The sequence below is a fragment of the Zingiber officinale genome, chromosome 2B, assembly GCF_018446385.1.
Source record: "Zingiber officinale cultivar Zhangliang chromosome 2B, Zo_v1.1, whole genome shotgun sequence".
Lineage (NCBI taxonomy): Eukaryota > Viridiplantae > Streptophyta > Magnoliopsida > Zingiberales > Zingiberaceae > Zingiber > Zingiber officinale.
In genome coordinates, this window is record NC_055989.1 from 109,488,807 (window position 1) to 109,506,778 (window position 17,972).

Here is a 17,972-nt window from a genome sequence, read left to right on the forward strand (position 1 = left end):
GAGCTTTCTTGAGCTTGAACACGTGGTTTGGAGCTTCGGTATTCACAAACCCCGGTGGTTGTTCAACGTAGACTTCTTCTTTAATGAAACCATTTAAGAAGGTCGATTTAACGTCCATTTGATAGAGCTTGAAACCTCTATGTGCAGCAAAAGCTAGCATTGAACGAATGGACTCCAATCGTGCCACAGGAGCATAGGTCTCATCATAATCGAGGCCTTCAACTTGACTATAGCCCTTGGCTACTAGTCTTGCCTTGTTTCTTACTACCTCTCCCTTTTGGTTTAACTTGTTTTTGAAGACCCATTTAGTTCCAATAATGGTGGTCTTCTTAGGTCGAATAGTGAAAGAAACTATAGCAATGAGCATGTAAAAGTATGTAGGGTTGCGTACCTTTGCTTGTGGATGAAGACCCCTTTTTATAATATCACTGTTATGTCTATGCATGAATTACAAAGCACTTCCATAAAAGGACGGCCATAAAGTGACCTTGACATCTTTCCTAAAATGAGCCTGCAAATCTCTATGATTTGACATGCTGGAAGCTTCGAAAGTGAGATTTGCTTGCAGAATATCCTCTATCCTCCATGTTGGTGCAATTTACACTAATGATCTATCTTAGGTTTTGATGAATGACAAGTAGATTAAAGTTAGAGTATTTTGTTTTCTAATTACTTTACCAAGTGTGCAGGAGTTGACGGGTCTGAAGGACCTGACACCAGGTTGAATTTTAGCTAGATCCGTGGGACCCAATAGCTGGTGGGAAGTCCAGATAGGCCAACGAGACCTGATATCTAGCGAGAAGTCCGATTAGGTCCGCAGGATCTGACAACCGGTTGAAGCTCAGTTGGGTCTCTGGACCTAACAACTGGTGGGAAGACCTAGTGGGTCAGAGGCAAGTCAAGCGACTGTAGTTGATAAGTAAGAGGTAAGCAGCTGAAGGAGAGATCTAGTGAGAACTCGTTCCCGGTTGAGGGAACTATAGGCGTTGATCCAACTTAGGTCCATTTAGGAAACCTAAGTTGAGACTTTGACTTGATCCTAGCATTGTTGAACTTTCCAACTCGATCAAGCTCTGAATTTGTCAGTCCGCATAGGAGAGTACATGTTGCTTTTGCATTTACCTCGAACTTTCTTATTGTTTGTGCATCCCACTTGTCATAGGTGATGGGTACACCTTCTTCAGTGGGGAGAATGAGTCTGATTTGGACTATGGTCTATATCTCCACTTGGGTTTTCAGTTGGTGCTCCATCTTGTCTTTCCAATAACAAAAATTTTCGCTGGAGAAGAGTGGTAGGCATGTAGAGCTGTATCCATCTTCGTAGGCCATTTAGAAGGACTCTTACAAAATAAAAATAATAAAAATTGTTCCAAGACTTAGTCTTGGATTAGTAGTGCGGGAAAAAGATAGGAATAGGAATTCACTAATTTCAAAAAAATAATAAAATATTATTAAAAAATATTATTTCAAATTTTGCTAAATGTGATATTTTATCAATACTATTAAGTGGTGAAGAGATGAAAGTGAGTTTTTCGAAAATAGTTTTGGAGGGAAAAAAAATGAAAGACATAAGGTTTTATTTTTACCCTAAACGAACAAGAAAGCGACGAAAAAATGCTTGAACGGTAGTTGTATCAATTCAGAGCAACCCTGCTCTGATACCAATTGTTGGATCGAGAAGCGCTAGAGGGGGGGTGAATAGCGCTCGTGGCTTTCACACGTTACGTAATCGATAATTAAACGAGTAAAGCAGCGGAAATGAAATAAAGACAAGACACAAGCACAAGGGACACCAAGATTTACTTGGTTCGGAGTCTTGGGCGACTCCTACTCCAAAGCCCGCGATCGTTGATCGCTTTCTATGGGCAACAACTATAATCTCAGAAATCTTTTACAAGAAAGTATAATTACAGTAGTAAAAGTATACCAACGACATAAAAAATGGAAGATTTTGAGCTCCGAGTCGTCAGCATCAAGTCGTAGCTTTGTCGGAACTTCTCGTTAGCAGCTCGTTGTAGAAAGATCACTTGTCAATTGATTGCTTTGTTGCTGCCTTGAGATGTCCTTTTATTGGACGTTGAGAGCGCCTCCAATGTCCCATGGAGGTGCCTCAAACCTCAAATCTCATCCTGCTTCCTGCTCCGCGATAAGTCTTCGGGTCGCTGCCTCTTATCTGCCTGGAGGCACCTCCATCAACCACTGAGGCGCCTTCAAGCCAGCGTCCAGGGCACCTCAGGTTCCCTTGAGGGCGCCTCCGAGCCCACTACGCAGCCAGCTTCTGCCTTGCACCCGAGGCACCTCCAAGCTCCATGGAGGGCGCCTCGGGTACTGTTCATCCGAGGTAAAAGTGTCTCCTTCATCTCTGCAAGATGTGTTAGTCCAAAAAATAACCATATACCCTGCAAGACAAAATTAGCACATAATAAATATAATAAATAAAATGTTTGACAGCCTTCGGGCTGTCTGATTCTGACTTCGGATTTCCTACCGAAAATCCTAGGTCGAACCGACGTCTACTGTTCCCTCCGCGGGGAACGTGTCCTCACCTACTCCCCTCAGGAGAGATTACCTGATGGCAGTCTGGTCCCCCAGACCGACTGGACTTTCCGCCTAGGGTTACCACCCCCTACGACCTAGGGTTACCGTCCCCTAGGGTTTTTCTCCACCTAGGGTTACCACCCCCTAGGATCTAAGGTTGTCGCCCCTTAGGGTTTTCCTCCTCCTAGGGTTACCACCCCCTAGGACCTAAGGTTACCTCCCCCTAGGATTTTCCTTCACCTAGGGTTACCACCCCCTAGAACCTAAGGTTTACCACCCCTTAGAATTTTCCTCCACCTAGGGTTACCACCCCCTAGGACCTAAGGTTACCACCCCCTAAGACCTAAGGTTATCACCGCTTAGGATTTTTCACCTGCCTAACCGCAGTTAGGACTTTCCTGAAACCTCATTCAAGCATGTTAGAATACAAATAATCTTAAATTTGAATTTCTTTGTCATTATCAAAATATGAGTTCGATCGTCGGATGCTTCCCGCACCAACAGATTTGAGCTTTCTAATCCAACTCCAACTCATTAAAGAGGATTATATATAGATGTAATTGGGAGAGAATTAGATATAATTTCTATTATTTGGTTGATTAGTTTTTAGAAACCCAATCCTCCTCTCGTTCTCCTCTCTCTCCCGCCGCTAACAAGAGGGTGCTCCCTCTTGTTGTTGTGACCACCACAAGGGAGAAAAACTCTCCCTTGTGTGCTTCTCTTCTTCTTCCTCTTGATCCGTCTTCTTCGCTTGTGGCTAGTAACTTCCGAAGAAGAAAATTGTATCCTTGTATGCGTGTGGTGTATGTGATGTAATAATTAAGAATTACTATTTTATTTTCCATTGCGCATGTTTACGAAATGTGTTCTAATATGCACCCGCATCAGGCATATACCAACACGAGTCAGTTCACATTGATTGGAGATTATCTATACAAGAGAGCCTTTTCATGACCACTGCTCAAGTGTATCGGATTGGATGCCATTCAATATATTTTACAAGAAGTAAATCAAGGTTCAAGTAGAAGCCATCCGAGCAGCCGATCGCTCACCCAAAAATCCTATTAGCTAGATATTTTTAGGCCACTCTGCAAACGGACTAATTTGGTTACCACTTGTCTATCATGACAAAGGCATTAGAATATATCGCACTGACCCACGAAAGCTTTAAAGACATCAATTGACTCTTATCCGTTCGACCAGTAAGGCATGAACATTATTGGGCCTTTCCCAATGGTGTCTAGTCAGAGGAAATTCTTACTTGTGACAGTGGATTACTTCTCTAAATGGGTGGAAGCCGAACTGCTTACTAAGATAATGGAGCAAATGGTCATTAAATTTCTATGGTAAAATATTGTATGCCAGTTTGAGATTCCTCACAAGATAGTTTTGATAATGGAAGCTAATTCCAAAGGCAAGGAATCAGAGAGTGGTGTGCGAGTTATCGCATACTGCAAACTTCCACATTCGTGGCTTATCCCTAAAACAATGGTTAGGCGGAAGTCATTAATAGAGAAATTATTAGAGGACTTAGAATCTACCTCAATCATCTCAAAGGAAGTTAGGTCGATGAGCTCCCAAGTGTGCTATAGGCTTATCGCACTATACCTTGAGAGGCTATGGTCATAACCCCATTCCATTTAGTATATAAAGGAGAGGCAGTAGTACCAGCCGAAGTCGGTGTTGAATCCTATTGGAGATAACTATATGATGAGAAAACTTCTGATCGATGCCTTATGGAGTTGGACATAGTGGAGGAAATTAGAGATAAGGCATCCGCTCGGCTAACGACGTACTGGCAAAGAATGAAGCAGAGCTATAATTGGAGGGTCATTCCAAGGTCTTTTCAAGTTGGCAACCTAGTATGAAAGAGAGTTAAGTCAGTCGGCGACGTCAACAAGTTGGAGCTACCGTGGAGCGGATCGTATAAGGTGGTGCAGAAACTTAGCTCGAGTTCCTATTACTTGTAGGATGAAAATGGGAAACTTTTGGATTGACATTGGAGTGCAAACTATTTACAACCCTAACATGCTTGATAGAATTTAAGATGAATTTATGTAATTTGAAAAAAAATCTATATTCAATGAATGCAGGCAAATTCAAGTGGAAAATGGCTAAGTCCCAAACTCTCGCGCTGCTCGGCCGGATTATAAGTGAGCTTGCTCTCATGACTAAGTCTCAGACTCTCGCACCGATCGACTGAGTTATAAGTGAGTTTGCTCTCATACTCAAGTCCTAGACTCTCATGCCACTCTGCCAAGTTATAAGTGAGCTTGCTCTCATGACCAAGTCCTAGACTCTCACGCTGATCGACTGAGTTATAAGTGAGATTGCTCTCACACCCAAGTCCCAGACTCTCATACCACTCGGCTGAGTTATAAGTGAGCTTACTCTCATGACTAAGTCTCAGACTCTCCTGCCACTCGGCCGAGTTATAAGTGACCTTGTTCTCATGACCAAGTCCCAAACTCTCATGCTAATCGATCGAGTTATAAGTGAGCTTGCTCTCATACCCAAGTCTGAGACTCTTGCACCACCTAACCAAGTTATAAGTGAGATTGCTACTATAATTAAATTCTAGACTCTTATGCCAATCATACGAGTTATAAGTGAGCTTACTCTCATGACTAAATCCCAGATCTAACCGCAAGTGCGCGATTTTATCATCAGTAATAAAAAGATATCGAACCCACAGGGACAATTAAAAAGTACTAGTTAACTTCGCACGATGAATTATCTAGACAATTAAAAAGTAGGTTGAGAAAGAGAGTAAGTAAGAGAAAGGTTAAGGAGAAGGAGAGAGAGAAGAATAAGAGAGTAGAGAAGAAGGTGGACGGTGAATGATAGATGCTAGGATTTCGATTTTGTTATGATATTAGTTAATATCCCTATGCATTATTCATCTACCTAACTCCATACTTACACTCGTGTAGGGATTCTAACTAAAGTCCAATACAACCCCGTGAAAGTCGCATCGGGGAGTCTACCCAAGTTCTACCACCATTAAATAAAGAAGTAGCTCTAGAAAATCTGTTAACGGGATATTCCTATCACTAGGGTCCCTCAGTCATATAATCATAGAGTTAACCATTTACCTCCTAACGGTAGATTAATGCAATTAAGTAGAAGAGGTAACTTAGGAAGTCCTGTTAAAGGGTTGCCCTCTATCGCAGGCCCCCCGGTCATACATTCCTAGATTATACAAGTCATTTTCTAACATTAATTTGGGAGAACCCTCTAAACTCTAATTAGTTTCCCTTGTAAGGAATCGATCCCAATTTCAAGGAAACATCGTAGAGAGTAAGGGATACCTTCTATCACAAGATCCAATGGTCTTACAATCCAAACCTCTTCCCCTACATGGTGATCAAAACCCTATATCTACCTGAATTGACCTCACATATATTTCGTCAAATACATATAAGGTACAACACACATAGAACATGATATACACACTTCATTACATAGAAAAATATTCAAATACATAGTTCATACATCACATCATATCACAACCTACATCATACATCCTAGATCTAGAGATCTACTCCATTACAAGGGAATTTACAACCAAAGACAATAAGTAAAGCAATCTACAATTTAATACATGGAGATAGAGAGAAGAGATGTTTTTCTTTGAAGCGTAGCGTCCTTGGAAGTGCTCCCTTACTCCAGAGATGGATGGATCAATGAAGATAAGGCTTCTAGGGTTCCCCCAAGAGGGAGAACCCTTCCTCAAGATCCAAGATATGTGAAAAAGGGGAGAAAACCCCTTTTATAACTCTAGACATGCCCCTTGCTCGAGCCTTGACACGACTGTGTGAATCCAGATAGCCATGTGCTATCTTGGCTCTGGTCCAATGGCACAGCTGTGTGGTCCACACGGCCAAAGTCTTCTTCTTCTCTAAAAATGTGACATGGCCGTGTGGATTCCACACGGCCGTGTGGATTCCACACTGCCATGACTTGACCCTTGCATGACCCTGACATGATCATGTCTCATTGAAACATCTTTTAGACTATCATGATTGGGTTTTCTCTAGTTGAAGTCTTCAGAAAAGTTATAAATCTTGAAGTTATCTACATTTTGATATAAAGAATAGCTCGTAACTCTAACCGAACACAAAGTTATGGTCATTTTAGTTTTAATCTACAACATTAAAAATTTCACACGGCCTTCACACGACAGTGTGGATTGCACACGGCCTCCACATGACCTCCACACGGCCTCCACATGATCGTGTGGATTCCACATGGCCAGAACATGGGAAAAATTTGGTTTTCGCATGCCCATGTGAGTTCTACATGGCCCAGACACTTTGGAAGCTTTAGACTCCATTTAAGCTCTATTTTTGCTCCAAATCGTGTCCAATCAATCAAAACAAGCAAAGAGTAGATCTCCGAATAAAAGGAGTAGAAATATGACATTATAATGAAATAACGTGTAATAAATATAGATTATAATCATGAAATACAAGTAGATGTGCGTCAAAATATGTATAAAAGTGTATATAATCTACACACATCAGCTGATCGATCGAGTTATAAGTGAGCTTGCTCTCACTCCCAAGTCATAGACTCTTGAGCTGCTTGGCCGAGTTTTAAGTGAGCTTGCTCTCACACCCAAGTCACAGACTCTCAAGCCACTCGACCGAGTTGTAAGTGAGCTTGCTCTCATGACTAAGTCCTGGACTCTCGTGCCGATCGACCTAGTTATAAATGATCTTGCTCTTACAATCAAGTTCCAGACTCTTATGCCGATCGACCGAGTTATAAGTGAGCTTGGTCTCACGACCAAGTCCCAAACTCTCATACTGATTGGCCGAGTTATAAATGAGCTTGCTCGCACGGCCAAGTCCTAGACTCTCATGTCGATCAATCGAGTTATAAGTGAACTTGCTCTCATGCCCAAGTCCTAGACTCTCACACCGCTCAGCTAAGTTATAAGTGAACTTATGCTCATGACCAAGTCCTAGACTCTCACGCACTCGGTTGAGTTATAAGTGAGCTTGCTCTCACACCTAAGTTCGAAAGTCTCATATCGCTCGATCGAGTTATAAGTGAGTTTACTCTCATGACCAAGTCTCAGACCCTCATGTTGATCGACCGAGTTATAAGTGAGCTTGCTCTCACAATCAAGTCCCAGACTCTCACACTAATCGACCAAGTTATAAGTGAGTTTACTCTCACGATCAAGTTCTAGACTCGCGCTGATCGACCGAGTTATAAGTGAGCTTGCTCCCATGCCTAAGTCCGAACCTCCTAGTATGAATTTGGGCAAGTCACGGAAAGCAAACAACATTGCAAAATGCTAAGGCAGAAAAGTGTTGTATATATATATATATATATAAAAGTAAGACAAAATAGTTAGTTCTCACTTGAGCATAAATTGCTAGAAATTTTTACAAGATCATTAAACTTCAAAAGAAAGTTAAGCAAGGTCGATGAAGTCATCCTCATGAATGATTTCTAGGATCTTCTGATGCTTGATAAAATTTTAGGGATCTCTATGGTTAGATAGTTGTCGTTCTTTAATTGCTTGACGGTACCCTTAGAGCCATAGCCAAACATTTTATTGGTCTAATCAGCTAACATTTGATTGAAGCTCCGCGAGCGCAAATACTCCACCTTGAAAGCTTCTAGCCGATTGTGCTCTCCTTCCTTGTGCTTAGCAAATTCAACCTTAGAGGCCTCTAGCCCAACCTTCAAAAACTTCAATTCGGCGTCTTTTTTCACAAGGACTTGTTGCTACTCCCCGAGTTGAATCTCTTGCATGTCCCATTCAGCTGTTCGGTTAACCTATTCGGCAAGAAGAGCAACTTATGTTTCTTCAAGTTTCTTAGCTAAAGCCCGAGCCTCCTTGTTTTTGATATTTAGGTCCTACATGACTCCAAGCTTTCTAGTGTTGGCTGAGTGAATACATGATTCATAATCTTGGGCATCTACATTAGTATCTCGGGCTGGACAGCTTGGTCATGAGTTTTATCTTTCTCTACAATGAGGGCCCACTCGACCCCCAATAGTTAGCTGTCCAGCTCCTTTAGTTGGGCCATATCGTTGGAGAGTCACTCGGCCGAAACCCGAGAAGTACTCGTTTGACTGATTAAGTCCTGCAACTTCTTATGCTAGTGGCTTAGAGTGGCCAATTTTTGGCTAAGTGCCAAGCCATCTATCTAGAATTGTCACAATGAAAGGAGGGTTAAAGGAAGTAAATAAAAAGAGCAAAGGTATTAAGAGACTTACCCCGATGTCCCCTTGCCTAAAGTGGTCGACTAGCTCCTCAGAGGAACTGGTGGCTGCTTGGGCACATGCATCTGCCCAAGTTTGGCCAAGGGTCCTTGGATTCTTATCTATCTTTTGGAGCCAAGGACTCGGCACAGTGTATGGATAACAAATCTTGGGTAGGCAAACTAATGATTGCCCAAACTTTCTTTTGTTTGCCTAACTCGCTCGGCTCTCTTGAAGTGGATTTGGACATACTTTTGGACTTGGAGAGGGGAGTTGAGCATATCATTGATATAGGTCGTGTTGGTTCAAATGGCAAAGGGATCAAATAGGATATAGGTTGAGCAAGGAGAGGGTCGGCCTACAACACGGACAGTGAAGGAGTCCGATTGGAGGAAGTGGAGTGGTCTGACTGACCACTATTTTAGGAATCACAGAGGTAGAGCTTTCTCCTCGGTCAGATGGTGGTTGCGTGGTCGATGCGGCAGATGTTTGAGGAGTAGTAGTCGCTGACTAGACAAGTGTTTCCACTCGGTACCTTTCGTGATGCTGACGCTGGATCAGCGACTCGGCTAAAGTTATAGACTCTGAGGGAATTGCTATGCATACCAAGGAAGGTCATAACGGGGGCATTTCTTTAGTGTTGGCAGCCGCATCACTCCCTGCTAATTGGCTCGCCCCTTCTTTGCCGATCGGCCCCTCAGAGGTTCTGATCAACAAAAGCCCGTGGCACTCCAGCTTAGCTACTTTGCGAGCTTTGTTTTCTTCATTGGCTAATTTGGTGGAGTCACTCAGTAGGGTTTTCCACATTGTTTTAGCTGTAAAATGGAGAATAAAATTAGTTAGATCCAACAACAGCCAAGGGAAGAATTTCTCACCAAAAGAGTTAGGTAGCTGAGCACAAATAGAACTCAATCTAAAATATACAGCATTCCTTCTAGTAGCAGCATATGGATGTTATATTTTAAGTCGATCAGCTGAGCAGCGATTTCAAAGTAGACTAACTCCCATCGATATTTTCCCATCTCTGGAGGGTTGGGAAGCTCCATTTTCCAGTCAGTCATGAGGGTTGTCAGGTCGGGCAGTCTAAGGTAAAAATAGTGAGATTTCCATCCCTTGTTAGAAGTGACCATCTTATCAAAGTATACATCGCTTACTCAGGTTTAGAACAGAAAAATGCCTAGCTCAGATTGTTAAAGATAATAGAAATAGTAAAAAATACGGGAGTGTAAGGGGATTTTGTATAGGTGAAACAATATTACAACCCCATATAGCAACCTAAAGGAATTAGGCGCTAGCTGTTGTAAGGGGATATGAAAATATGCACAAACCTTAGAAAAAATAGATGTAGAGGAAAATGAAGGTTGACATAGAGTTGATCTTTGAAAAAAGAAATGAAGCTGGTCAGAAGGGTGAGGGGACGATCATAAGTAGAAGGAATAACAATTTGACAATCACGAATAATGTAGTAAGTTAGCCACATTTGGTCTACCTTGTTACCATTGAAGGAGGAGGTAGAAGTATACCAGAGTCTGAGAATGGAAGGAGAAGGAGCAAACGAGGAGGCCATCAAAATAAGTTGACAAAAATCATAAAAAAGAAGAGAAAGGAGGCTTACAGGACACTGATTGCTGGCGACAGTAAGCAGGAAGAAGAAGGGGAGAGGAGAAACGTGAAAACGATGAAGTCTCATTGAGGAATAAAAATCCTAGTGAGGATTGATTATAGTTGTTCGATTAAAGGGACAAAGGGAGGAAGTTAGATCCTAATCGTTGAATTTAAACTGTCGACAGTCACATCAAATCACAATAGTCGCTTGTCACATAGGATACTCTCCTATGTAGGCATGCGGCACATGTCAACATAATACAAGCCGCATTAATGAGGGATGTGAGGAAATAAGTGTTAGTTTTTGAGGGATATCCTAAGGCAATTGCCTTATGATTTTTACTATTTATTTGATAAATATAGATTCAGTATTTAGGTACACATTCTTTATGTGCATGATTGGATCTTAAACTCACATACTGAATGTCCGTGATACGATTCATAGCATGAGAGAATTTGTGATCGGATCACAACTTGTGAGTATCTCTACATGTGCAATTATAAATATATTGGAATATTCCCTAGTTGATGAATTGATGAGTTCAGACATCATCAATTCTGATAGACTAGTGTGGGTTATACTTCTTGATCTAACCAAGCAGCTGTTTCTCACTAGCTGGAGACATTGAGATGTCGAAAGTTAAATTTGGATGCTATATATGTGTGTGTGTGTGTGTGTGTGTGTGTGTGTGTGAAGCTCTTAATGCAGCTCGAGTGCAAGTTTCCTTCGACTTGAGGTATACAAGTCATCTTGGTTATATAAACTTATATTTTGACATCTTAAGCAAGCATCTCATTGAGGTGTGGACCCGAGATGATTAGGTATAAGTTGAAGTGCCTGAAAGTATTTAGATAGCACATAAAGGATTCACCGCTTCTTGCAAGGAGATTTATACCCTATGACGATTCGTTAGGATTATTATTCAAAGTTTTTGGCTAAAGCATCACATGTTAAGAGTATGAGACTTTTAGACACATGTTAGAGTAATTTGAATCTGTAGAACGAGGAAGTATTACTTGGGCTAGGTGTAACGTAGTCAGCCTAGTGGAGACTAATACATAGACCATGTCCTGAACCAAGTGAATATAAGACGAGTGAAAGGGACATGACATGACTTACTGTAACTACTGAAAGGTTTGGAAGTGGTTCCAAGATTAACTTATAATTTTTTTTGTTAATTGGGGATCATGATGTACTACTAGGTGCTACTTATGATCGTCCTATAATTGATGGTTAATTATGGACAACCAACATAACTGGAAACCTATAAGGTCACACGCACTACGAGTTTATCTAAGAGACATAAAACAAGTTTGAAAATTCAATTCTCAAATTGAGAGAGATTAAGTTTGGTTGGACCAGACGAAGGGTAAATATAGAATCAGAATGACGCACGGAAGTACGGATGAGTCACATCTTTTGAAGACAAGTTGGACACTCTTTAGTTTAAATTAATGAACTAAATTGGTTTGGTTTTAATTAGAGTTTTTTAGTTTTAAAGCAAATATGGTTTAGTCTTGAACCAAACTTAAGACTAATGGTATAAATTACGGTATATATATATATATATAAAAGTTGGACACTCTTTAGTTTAAATTAATGAACTAAATTGGTTTGGTTTTAATTAGAGCTTTTTAGTTTTAAAGCAAATATGATTTAGTCTTGAACCAAACTTAAGACTAATGGTATATATATATATATATATATATATATATATATATATATATATATATATATATATATATATATAAAAGTTTTGAGAAAATCAGTTTTCCTTTCTCTCACGTTTTATCTCCTCTCCCTTCTTTGTTCCGCTGACACCCAAAAACAAAAGTTGTTCTTTTATTCTGCCACTGCCGAACCAAAATGGGGCTACTCCTTTTGGTGTCACCGTCTATGAAGAGAAGGCTAACCCGCCATCAGTCCCCGTATCATCGTCCTGCACCTCCTCTCGCCGACAACTGCTGTGGACAAAGGTTGTTGGCTTTATGCACCGTCCAGCTGAAGAAGGTTACTGCCCCCTGTTTACATCGCCGGAAGAAGGACCTTGCTGTATCGCCAGAAAGGAGAGAAAGGTTCTCCTTACCGCTGACCAAGGCAAGCCACCGTTCGCCAAAGGAGAAAGCTGTCAGCACCTGCTGTGGTTGTGCCATCGGCCAAAGGGATTGCTTCGGCTAGACTGGTTCTGCCGCCCAAGGGGTTGTACCCCGGTGGAAGCTCCGCTCAGCAGAGGTTGCTGCCGACAGCAAGTGGTTGCCGCATGCAGCAAGGTGCTGCTCAAAAGGTTGCCGCCAGCAGCGATGGTTGCTGCCGAGTTTGAACTGTTGCCGTAAACCTGCTACCCCTTATGCGCAGCGGGGTTTATCACGGTAACAATGGTTGTTGTTGCTGATTGATTTGTGCCACTTGGTGGCAATTGTTGCGAGGTACAAATTGGACCAAGATCCCAATCTCGGATCGAACCATCTCCCACCTTCGGTTGGTACCGAAGCGGAGACACGACTTGGACTTATTGAAGTCGTCTCGAAGATGGCTTGGCATGTATACAAGTAGAGGCGAGGCTTGTGCGTCTCTTGGTCGATTTCCTTCCCACTTCGGATCATCCGATGAAATCTTCTCCGCATCATCCGTCAGGTATACATAGTGTAAATTTACTTTTTGTAAAATTTTAATTATGCGATCATGTCTAACATTTGTATCCTTGTATATGTGTGATGTGTGTGATGTAATAATTAAGAATTATTATTATTTTTATTTTCTGCTACACATGTTTACGAAATGTGTTCTAGCACGCACCCGCATCGGGCTACCCAACAATAAGAAGGCTTATGATAAAAAGCTATGCTTGGCATACTTGGCATTAATGGTAGGTGATTTTCTCAGATTCCAAGAAGTCAGAATGGCGTCAACCCTAACTGAGTGGCACCAACCTGAGTTAAGGTCCGTTCGAGAGAAGGAGGAATTGGAAAATGACGATAACTAAGTGAACCATCCACGCACACTGATCAACATCACTTAGATGATTCTCCGGTTAGAAGAGAAGGGATCTCATAGGTAAGGATGGCTAAGTATAATATTCATTCTAGCCGAATAACGGCACAACAAATAAATGCTCGATCGGAGGATAAGAGACACAGACAACATCAGAGTCCAGTCAATCAAACTTGTAGCCTCCTTCGACTAGACTTGAAGGAGAGACTTGTGATATGACGTTTAAGGTGGGCCCCTTTGGGAGGGGTTAAATTCTAGGAGGCCGATTGACGTGGAAATCAAAGTTAAAGTAAAAAGGTGGTCAACATCATTTGGAACAAGAGAATGCCCGATCAGATCTCTAGGTCGGCCAGACAGTGAGTTCCAATCATGTGCACGGACGAAGTGTTAAGCAGGGGCTCGCCCGATCGGGCCCTCTGGTTGGTCTAGCCTCAAAGCCTGATTTGGCAATCCACAATGAAGTACAATGAAGTATGAAGCCAAGTATCAATTATCCCGACCAAGTGCTCCAGCCGATTAGACATATGGTCCGATGGGACATATTAAACACATGGTTGTGTACAGTTCAAATAAAGAAGCTAAGTCGTCGACTGTACTCATAAACATTGGCTAGGTACTCCTCAAGAGTCACCGTCGGTCGAACTATACCAATAATTAATCAGTTGGTTAAAGTAGTTTATTGTGAGCCCTATAGTCCAACAAACTATTACACTTTTTTCACATTTTATGTCATGGAGGACAAAGGATATTCTATAGGTAAATTGTACTTTCGAATCTTCCAGCCTGTCAAATCATAAAGATTTACGAGCTTATTTTAGGAAAGGTGGCAGAGTCACTTTATGATTGTTATTTTTTGGAAATGCTTCATAATTCATACATAGACACAATAATTGCAAAAGGTGGAATCGCCACCTTAGCGGCCCCCTGGGTCCGGCCCCACAGATATCCAGAGGGGATAAATCACGGTTAAGCTGGACAGGAGGGGTGACTGAGAGTAGAGTGGAATTTAAAGCGCAAGCAATAATGATATTATAAAAGAGGGTCTTCATCCACAGGCGAAGGTACGCGACGCTATATATTTTTACACGTTCATTGCTACAATTTCTTTCACTATTCCTCTCTCAAAATTGATTACTGACTTGAGTGTTGGAGGGCCAACGCCAGAGATCCTTTCCCTGGTCCGACAGCTAACACTCTTTATGACATGCATGACAGCTTAAAGTCTTCATTTGGTCAACAGTAAGCTAAGTTTCCAGTCAACCATCTTCCTAGCTTCAGACAGGATTTTTAAGAAATTGAATTTCATAATATTTGTTACATTTGAAATATTTTTTAGCTAGCAATAGTTATCTAGTCTTGGTAACATAAAATTTCTATCGATCATCAAAATAAATTTGAAAGCATTCATAATAAACGATCCAACAATTGAACATTTCAAATTTATTATTTTACTAGAGGAAAATATCCCACAATAAGTTATAACTAAAAATTGAACTGTGGATACAAATTACATGGACATTGTGCCATTGAACCTTAGTTCCACGTGTATGGGGCCATTACATTTGAAATTTGAAGAGAGTAACTAAGTAGTTATATCATACTTAGTTATGTCGTAGTTGCAACAACGAAAGTATAAATGTATTTTTATCTAAAAATATAATAGAGTGACTTTTTTTTTTTGTAAGAGATACTCTGATTCTATTAAGGGAGAATTGTCCTAAAATCTCCAAAACCACTTTCAACTTTTTCCTCAGTCCTAAGTTAGACAAAATATCTTTTCACTTCCTGACACAACTCCGTCATATGGTCTAACTCCCTGATGGACATCAAATTACCCAATTGACCTAATTTTTAATTGGAAATCGGAACAATAAACATCTAATAAGAATCCATATTCCATCGTGCAAAAGAAATCCCCTCTTTCGTTCGAACATCACCCACTTCAACCCTAAAACATTGAAGACGTCGTGCATTAAGAAATCCGTCCACCTTGAAGGTAGTAATCAGCGAGGCGACAAGATCTTTGAAGTGTAGAATTGCTGAACTCTACAAATCGAATGGAAAAACCAATGAAGGAGAGTTGACGGTGTGTTTTTTTCCTCAATCTTTATGAATTATTTTCTGAAATTGTAGCTTTATGAGTGGGTTTGTGTTTTATTTGTTTCAATTTAATAATTCCCTAATATTTGTGGCTGTTATTGTGAGATTTTTGTAAATTCTCTACATTTTGTGAATTCTACCGAAAATATTTCCAATATTTAGAGTTTAGTGTTATGATTGATTTTGTGTTTCATCTATTTCAATTGTGGTTTGATTTATGCACACATGAGATGTGAGGAAATGAGATTTGAAGGTAGACACACTTCAAGAGTGCATGTGCACTTATATGGATGTCTAAGTTGAGCTGCCATTCTTTTTTAAATACTTTACCCTTTGCACGTATGTGGATATCTAAATTGATTTGTTCGTGCTATTCATCCTATTAATACCCATCTCTTTATTAATTTTTTTGTTACAGAGTAATATTTTGTAGTGTCAATGCTACTTCAATTGTGTCAGAAATCATTTTATACTTAGAATATTTGTTCGTGGGAAAATGAGAAAAAAGAAGTGTTTGCTTGCTTGCAAGTGGATGTGTATATATTTACAGGAATACAATTTTATCCTCAAATTTTATGGTTTAGTTCTTTAATGAAAAGTTAACTTTTTAAAATTGTCTGTTCTTTAGAGTATTGAAACATGCATATCAATTAAGTTTTTTTTTTGTTTTTTTGTTTTTTTGTTTTTGTGTGTGTATTAGGTTAAAAATGGAATTTGGAAGTGGATCTTGTAACCTTTTATTTTTGGATAACTATAAATATAAGAAGTACTTTGATCCTGTCTGAGAGTTTGAGAGATGAAGCACTGGGCGACGATGAGGGATGATGAATAATGACCCTGATGTCGACGAACAAGAGAGGGTCCGAGAAAATCACAGCGGACCTCATGAGAGCCTAAAGGCGAAATGATTGACCCGAGAAAACCAAAGCGGATCTATGAAGAATGCCTCACAAAAATGAATTCCGACGAGGTGCCTCCGTGGATCGTTGAAGACTCAACAATCCAATGAATGATCTCCTCTTCCTGCGCACAATGAGACCAACCAACAAAGCGTTAGTGACCTAAGATCGGGGTGGGAATCCCTAGCTAGGTCCTCCGACGCTCAAGTTAGTCTCCGGCGAGAAGAAGTAGTGTGGAAGAAGATGAAAATTAGGGTTTGATTCTGATGCAATGCGTATGTTTGCGTACCTGGCCAGTGGAGAGGATTTCCCTTTTTATTCCACCTCATCTAACCTCCACAGTCAGAGGTGGACCCCGGTTTGTTAAAGTTTTATAAGAGATAACGTAAGCCAGAACTGTAATAATAGTTTAAGGAATCTTTTTCTTGCCCCAAATGTACCTTCTTTGTCGTTTAGCATACCTGTGGAGACTTCTAGAAGCTATTTGCCGCCAACTTAATTAAGCTGTCATATGATCACATATTGTTATGGTTCACTTGTTACATACATTTGGTTAGTCACATAAGCTCATTCTGTATATATGAGGAATATCTTCTGTTTGTACTAGTCTCGGCCGGTATTCTCCACTCGATTGGTTATTTATACCCGACCAGAACTTTACTATTATAAATATGCCAAAAACTGTGCAAAGTTGAAGACCTTTATGCTCGATCCACTTTTCATACTCGGCCGGTCTATTAAGCCTGGCCGGCTACACCTTATCGACCGAGATTAACCAGTCAGGCGTATAAAAACATTATTGCCTGATAGCCCTTCCTTCAGTCGGTCGTATACTACTAAATGCCTCTGTGCTCGGCCGGTCTATTGAGCACGATCGATCCTAACTTATCTATCGAAATTAACCAGTCAGGCGTATATAAACCTTCAGGATAGCTTAATGTTGAGTACTTCTACGTTCGATCGGTCTCTTACACTCGGCCGGTTTTTGCCTACCGAACTCATATGCTCGGCCGGTCTATTTTGTTTGTCCGATCTTTGTCTGTTGTGCGCAAGGTTAAGAACTTCTACGCTCGGCCGACTCTTTATACTCGGTCGGTTATTTATGCCCGACCGAGCACTCGTGTTCGATCGGTCTTTGCTTACCAAACTCATATGCTCGAGTGATCCTACCATGCTTTGGACCGCCTAAGGTTAAACTTTCTTTGCACTAGGTCGATCCTTTATATCCAACCGACCATACATACTTGGTCGGTCCTTTATATCCGATCGGTCTCCGTCTGTCGATCTTATATGCTCCACAGACCCATTATGCTCAACCGGTCTATGGAGCTCGGCCGATCATGCCTTATCGGTCGAAGCTAATCAGTCAGGCATATATAAGCCTTCTCGCCCGATCAACCCTTCCTCAGTCGGCCTTTACCTGCCGAACTTATATCCTCGGTCGGTCTATTACATTCGACCAATCTCTATCTGCCATACGTGTAGCGACCCCCTTACCGGTCACACCTTTTCTAGGCGACCCTTCATCTCTCCCTTTTCAGACTCCCTTGTCCTTGTTGTCCCCTTTCCTTCTCCTGCAAAGGGTCCACTTATCATAACTCATATCACTAGCC